Source organism: Triticum dicoccoides, chromosome 4B, assembly GCF_002162155.2.
Source record: "Triticum dicoccoides isolate Atlit2015 ecotype Zavitan chromosome 4B, WEW_v2.0, whole genome shotgun sequence".
Taxonomy (NCBI): domain Eukaryota; kingdom Viridiplantae; phylum Streptophyta; class Magnoliopsida; order Poales; family Poaceae; genus Triticum; species Triticum dicoccoides.
This window is the reverse complement of record NC_041387.1, coordinates 460768225-460773848: the sequence shown is the minus strand read 5'-3', so window position 1 is coordinate 460773848 and position 5624 is coordinate 460768225. Positions and strand designations below refer to the sequence as shown.

At 40.6% G+C, this 5624-nt stretch overlaps 1 pseudogene; it reads right to left on the bottom strand.

The window, feature by feature from the left end:
* Nucleotides 1-3674: 3674 nt before the first annotated feature.
* LOC119290872 lies at nt 3675-4651 on the bottom strand (annotated as a pseudogene).
* Nucleotides 4652-5624: the final 973 nt, after the last annotated feature.

The window sequence follows — 5624 nt, the reverse complement described above, 5'->3', positions numbered from 1 at the left end:
CCGTGAAGGGATTGACAACCCCTAATTGTGTTGGTTGCGAGTAGCTATCGTTTTGTGTAGGTACGAGGGACTTGTGCGTGGTCTCCTACTGGATTGATACCTTGGTTCTCAAAAACTGAGGGAAATACTTACGCTACTTTGCTGCATCATCCTGTCCTCTTCGGGAAAATCCAACGCAGTGCTCAAGAGGTAGCATCACACAATGTGCCGAACACCTTGCTGACGTGGTGGACATGCGAGGTGGACATGCGAACGCCCTCCGCCCGGTCGCATCACCTTAAGAAATGGAGTTGAGATTTCCTCGGGAAGCGCGAGTAAGGGTGACGGTGATGAGGCGGGAGATGTAGGACGTGGCCAGAAAGAGGAGGCCAGTGGCGGCCTGGGACGGTGGGAGAACGACGAGAAGTCTTGCTAGTTCAATCAAGCCAGCGATGGCTGTAGAACCATCGCCGAACGGGACAAGGATAACCGCGTGCGGGGTGCCCAGGGCGTGACGCGAATGTGACAAGGATGGGGCCGCGACGCACGAGGACGGTTGCGGGCGGCGGAAGGCGGAGGCACGAGCTAACTTGGGCCTAGCTAGTTGTTGTATTTGGTGGACCGGAAGCCCGTGGCCCTTTCGATGACACGGAAAGCTCCGCACTCGCGCAAAACATAGCTCGGGACAGGACCTCCTATACGCCGTTTATTGTGGTGAAGAGTCGTGGTTTTGCACAGGGCAGCTCACCTGGGCCAGCCCATTTGCTCTGGCTCCTCCGTCATGAGGTGGAAAATAGCAAAAAAGAACAGCGCGCTAGCTATAGGAATTGAACACGTGACCTCTCGTAGTTGCAGGCCTTGCGTTAGCCACAGCGACTTGCTAACCCAATTTCAAGGTTTAAAGTGCGAAAATTAAGGAACATACCAACAACTTGTCAGAACTTAAAAACAAGAACCACATCGAAAGTAATGCCTCAGATTTGGTGCCAAAAGGGCAGCCCAGTATCTATGAACCACTAGTTAAAGGCACGTGCCATGCATATGTAAGGATTATTGCGACAAGTTGTATGTTGAGAGGAATTTTTTTGATACTTTAAATTGCTTATCACATGTGTCACGTGATACATTGAGAGGGATTGAAGGCATTTTTATTTACTATATAATCAGGTTCTTAGTATTTATTCATTCGCAAAAAAAAGGTTCTTAGTATTTATTAACTTATATTTTTCATGTAAAGTTCACAAACATGCATGCATACAGTTATTAGTCTGTCTAATCGAGTAGATGCTTGCCTAAAAAAATATTGGTGAGAACAATGGGAAAGCTTGGCAATAATGTTCGTAAAATGAATTCATAAGAGAAAGTAGAAAAATAGAGAGGCTGAGGGTCATTTTCTTTAAAAAAAGTGTCAAAGCAGCCTTTAGGCTCTCAGGCACTAGTGGGGTGTTCTCTAGCATAGCAAAAGGTTTCAAAAAAATGATACCAAGATTTGCACATCGTAAAAACAAAAAGCAGCGAACGTCAATAAATGTTAATGCAAATCAATATAAACATGCCAGAGTTCTTTTTTTTTACACATGCCCTATTTTTTTATAAAAAAGTACCAGTTTAGTAAATATGCAGATTACTACATGTGTTATTTTTGACAAATAAAAATATGAGAAAATACTTCTGGCACCAGTAGTATTGATGCCCGAGAGTTAAACTTTGAAAGTATCAAAGTTTTTTTTAGTACAACACATATATTAATCTTCTATTTTACGTGTTGTTTATAATCTGCTAAAGCATCGGTACCGAGGCTGCAATGCATGTGTCTGTGGCTGTGGGGCAGCGTTGCATAGTACTCCTTGCCTGGTACTGTGGTTGTGGGGCAGCGTTGCATAGTACTGCTTGCCTGGTACTGTGGCTGTGGGGCAGCGTTTCTTTTTGTCAACTGGGCCTGCGGCACATTTCCAGTGCCCGGCAGAAGAATCGAGAGCCTGCAAGTACTCTGCCGCGCTGGCAATCTAGCAGCACGAAAATGGAACCCCACCGCGAATCCCTGCGCGCTCAGCCGTTAGATTGCCCTATCCTATGGTCTATATGCGGCCACGTAGTCCTCTATCTAAAGCAATTGAATCTGAGCCCTTCGTTTACATACATCCAACGATCTATATAACTTCATATTGGTACACTATATAGGAGTATAGATAACTCGCTGCACATTTTATATTTTTCTAAACTTTCATGATTTTGGAAACTTATGAGTTTTACGGGGAAAATGGAACAAAAGTGAATAGGAGAACATTTTTGGAATCTGAAAATACAATATTTTTTTAAAAAAACAAGATTTTTTGTAAACGTTAACATTTTCCAAACTTATGATTTTTTTACAAAAAATCAAAAACATTTTCTGATATTCCCCCAAACATTTTTGAATTTGCGAATTTTAAACATGAATAGTTTTTAAATTTGTGAACAAATTTATGAAACGGCAGCATTTACTGAATTTGTGAACAAATTTAGAAAATAAGAACATATTTTAAAGTTATCGAGCATTTTTGAATTTGCGACGAATTAAAAAATGCGAACCTTTTTTGAATTTTAATTTTTTTTTGAATGATGAACATTTCTTTAATATGCAAATAAATTAAAAAAATGAGAACCTTTGTATTGAAGTTCTTAAACATTTTTTATTTGTGAATAAAATTAAAATGCGAATGTTGTTTTAAATTCTTAAATTTTATGAATTTTCGAACATTTTTCAAAAGAAGCAAACAAATTTGATATTTTTTAAAATCATGTTATTTTCAAATGAAGTGAACAAAATCTGAATTTCTAAACTTTTTTAGAATTTCTGAACAAAACTTTTTTGGAATTTAATATAATTTTGAAAAATAAAATGTTAAATAAAATAAAAAATGAAACATAAAAAAAAGTAAAAAATGATAATGAGAGATATAGAAAAAATAAAAAAATAAACTGGAATTGAAAAAACCGCCTACCAGAAGGTTTCCAAACCGAAAAAGAAAAACGGCTAAAAAACATCATGGTTCCCTAAACCAGTACAACTGAAACGCTTAACGGGCCGGCCCACCCTCGAATAGTAGCTCAATCACTTCGGCGAAACAGCGAGCGGTAAATAGGGTTTTCCCTTGGCCAAGGCACTTTTGTCAAAAAAAAAAAGAGTACCTCGAGGCGCACGGCTCAAGCTCCTTTATGAATTCTCCACGCTTGACGAGCGACCGGAAGGACAAAACAGGGAAGAATATCATATGAAAACCGACGTACAAAGAAAACTCCGTGGAAACCCCATCTGGAAATTTCAAAAATTCTGAAAAAAATGTGAGATGTTAAGAGAATGATGTTGTGCTGCCATGTGAAATTTTAACCTTAGGGGATGCGAGGTATGAAAAGACAAACTCAACAAAGCTCACATTCGGTAATGTACTAAAATTTAAAATTTTGCATGACAATAGAACATCATCCTCTTAACATCTCATATATTTTTATATTTTTTGAAAAAATTAAAACATGGTCATCTTCCATCGAATGTTGGTTTCGGTAATGATATTTTCGGGACAAAACAGACCACCAGCTGCTCGCCGTCCTACTCCTACTAGCGCGGATCCCACCTTTGGCATCCCACTAAACGGCTTGATTGTATTGTTTACTATTTATTCCGAGTTGAAATTGCTTTCAAGTGTGAGGGAACATTCACAAATTAGCAGAAGGTAATGGATTTACTTTGTTGCTGATGAACAAGGTGGACTCGAACACAGACGCGACAGACTCGAAACACTGACTGCAACATCGGACCATTCGCACACAAGATTAGAGCACTAGACAGCCTGACTGATTTTATTTCATCGCGACGACCGGGCGAAACTCCACACCACTGCTCTGCAGACTGCAGTCCATCTCATCGCGCAGGAGCGAGCAAGCCGACGCCTAGCCGGAGATCTGGATGGACTTGACCTCGGGCTTCTCGGCCTCCTCCTTGGGCACGGTGACGGTGAGCACGCTGTTCTCCATGGACGCCTTCACCTGCTCCGCCTTGGCGTTCTCCGGGAGCCGGAACCTGCGCAGGAACTTGCCGCTGCTGCGCTCCACGCGGTGCCAGGTGTCCGTCTTCTCCTCCTGCTCCTTGTTCCGCTCGCCGCTATCTGGAGGATGTTGCCGTCCTCCACCTCCACCTTCACCTCCTCCTTCGTCAGCCCCGGCACGCCTTGGGCGTCTCCTTCCAGTCAATCCGCGCGCTGGCGAAGGCCGCCGTGTCAGAGGAGGTGCGCGGGACGAGGCTGCCGCTGCCGCCGGAGCCGAAGGGGAAGCCGTCGAAGGGGTCCCAGAGGTCGAGGGAGAAGGGGTCGAACACGTTGGTGCGACGGATCAGCGACATTGTCGGTGGGGATTCGAGCTGCTGGTCGAAGGAATCGACGATTTAGCTGGTGTTAGGAAGCGGAAGGGTGAGCGATTGATTTGGGAGGGATCGTTCTTTGATCGGTGCTTTTGTTCAGACTTTCTTGGGTTTCTGTCGGTCGGGACGGGAGAATTTATAGAGGGCTGGGGATTGTATGGAGAAAAGGAGAAAACAAGCTTCTGGAGAATTCTCTCGTCTTCTCCTGAAGACTCGAGGCCACTGGATTGCGTTCGTCGTTTGGGACGGATTTGGTTTGGTCCGGACTCATGGAGAAGACACCAGCAGCTTCTGGACTCTCAAGTAGTAGAATTGGGAATTTCCTATATGACGCACGTTGTGTCAAACTGTCGGGGATTCGCACGGAGGGTCACGAGAGAGCGACGCGATATGGGCAGGCCCCTTAGGTGTTAGCGTAGCTTTTACGGACGGGTGGTTTTCTCCCGGGTTTGGAACTAGAAGGTTTCTTTAATCGGTTTTTCTTTTTTCCTGTTGTTTTCTGTGGCTGGTTTTCTTTTAGGTGTTTTCTCTTTCTTTTTTCCTTTTTGTTTCTTTTTTTAATTTTCGTTTTTATTTTTTCTGTTTTTTTCCTTTTCCGTTTCTTTTTCAAAAATTTGACAATTTAAATAATGTTTAGAATCAAAATTCTTTGCAATTTCGAAAATAAGTTTGGGGTTTTTAAAAAAAATTCATGTTTGAAAAAAAGTTCACATATTTTAAAAAAATGTTCGTGTTTTAAAAAAAAATCATTAATTTTGAAGAAATGTTCGTTTTTTAAAAAACGTTCCCAAATTTTAGAAAATCTTTGTTTTTTCAAAATAATTGTAAATTACAAAACGTTCATGTTTTCAAAAAATGTTCATGCTTTAAAAAAATGTTCTCTAATTTTAGAAAATGTTCGCCTTTTCAAAATGTTTGCAAATTTTAAAAAAATGTTCACAAATTTTGGAAATGCTCGTGTTTTCAAAAATGTTCATACATTTCGAAAAATGTTCTTGTTTTAAAAAATGTTCGTAAATTTTAGAAAATATTCACGTTTTCCAAGATAATGTTTGCAATTTGAAAAATTGTTCTTATTTCTAATAAATCACGCTTTCAAAATAATGTTTGCAATTTTAAAAAATGTTCAAAATTTTGACAAAAATATTTGCAAAAATAATAGTTGTTCAAGTTTTTTGAAAAATGTTCGTGTGATCGGAAAAAAATTAGTTTTTGAAACATTCTCATATGTTTTTTAAAACTGTTCGTG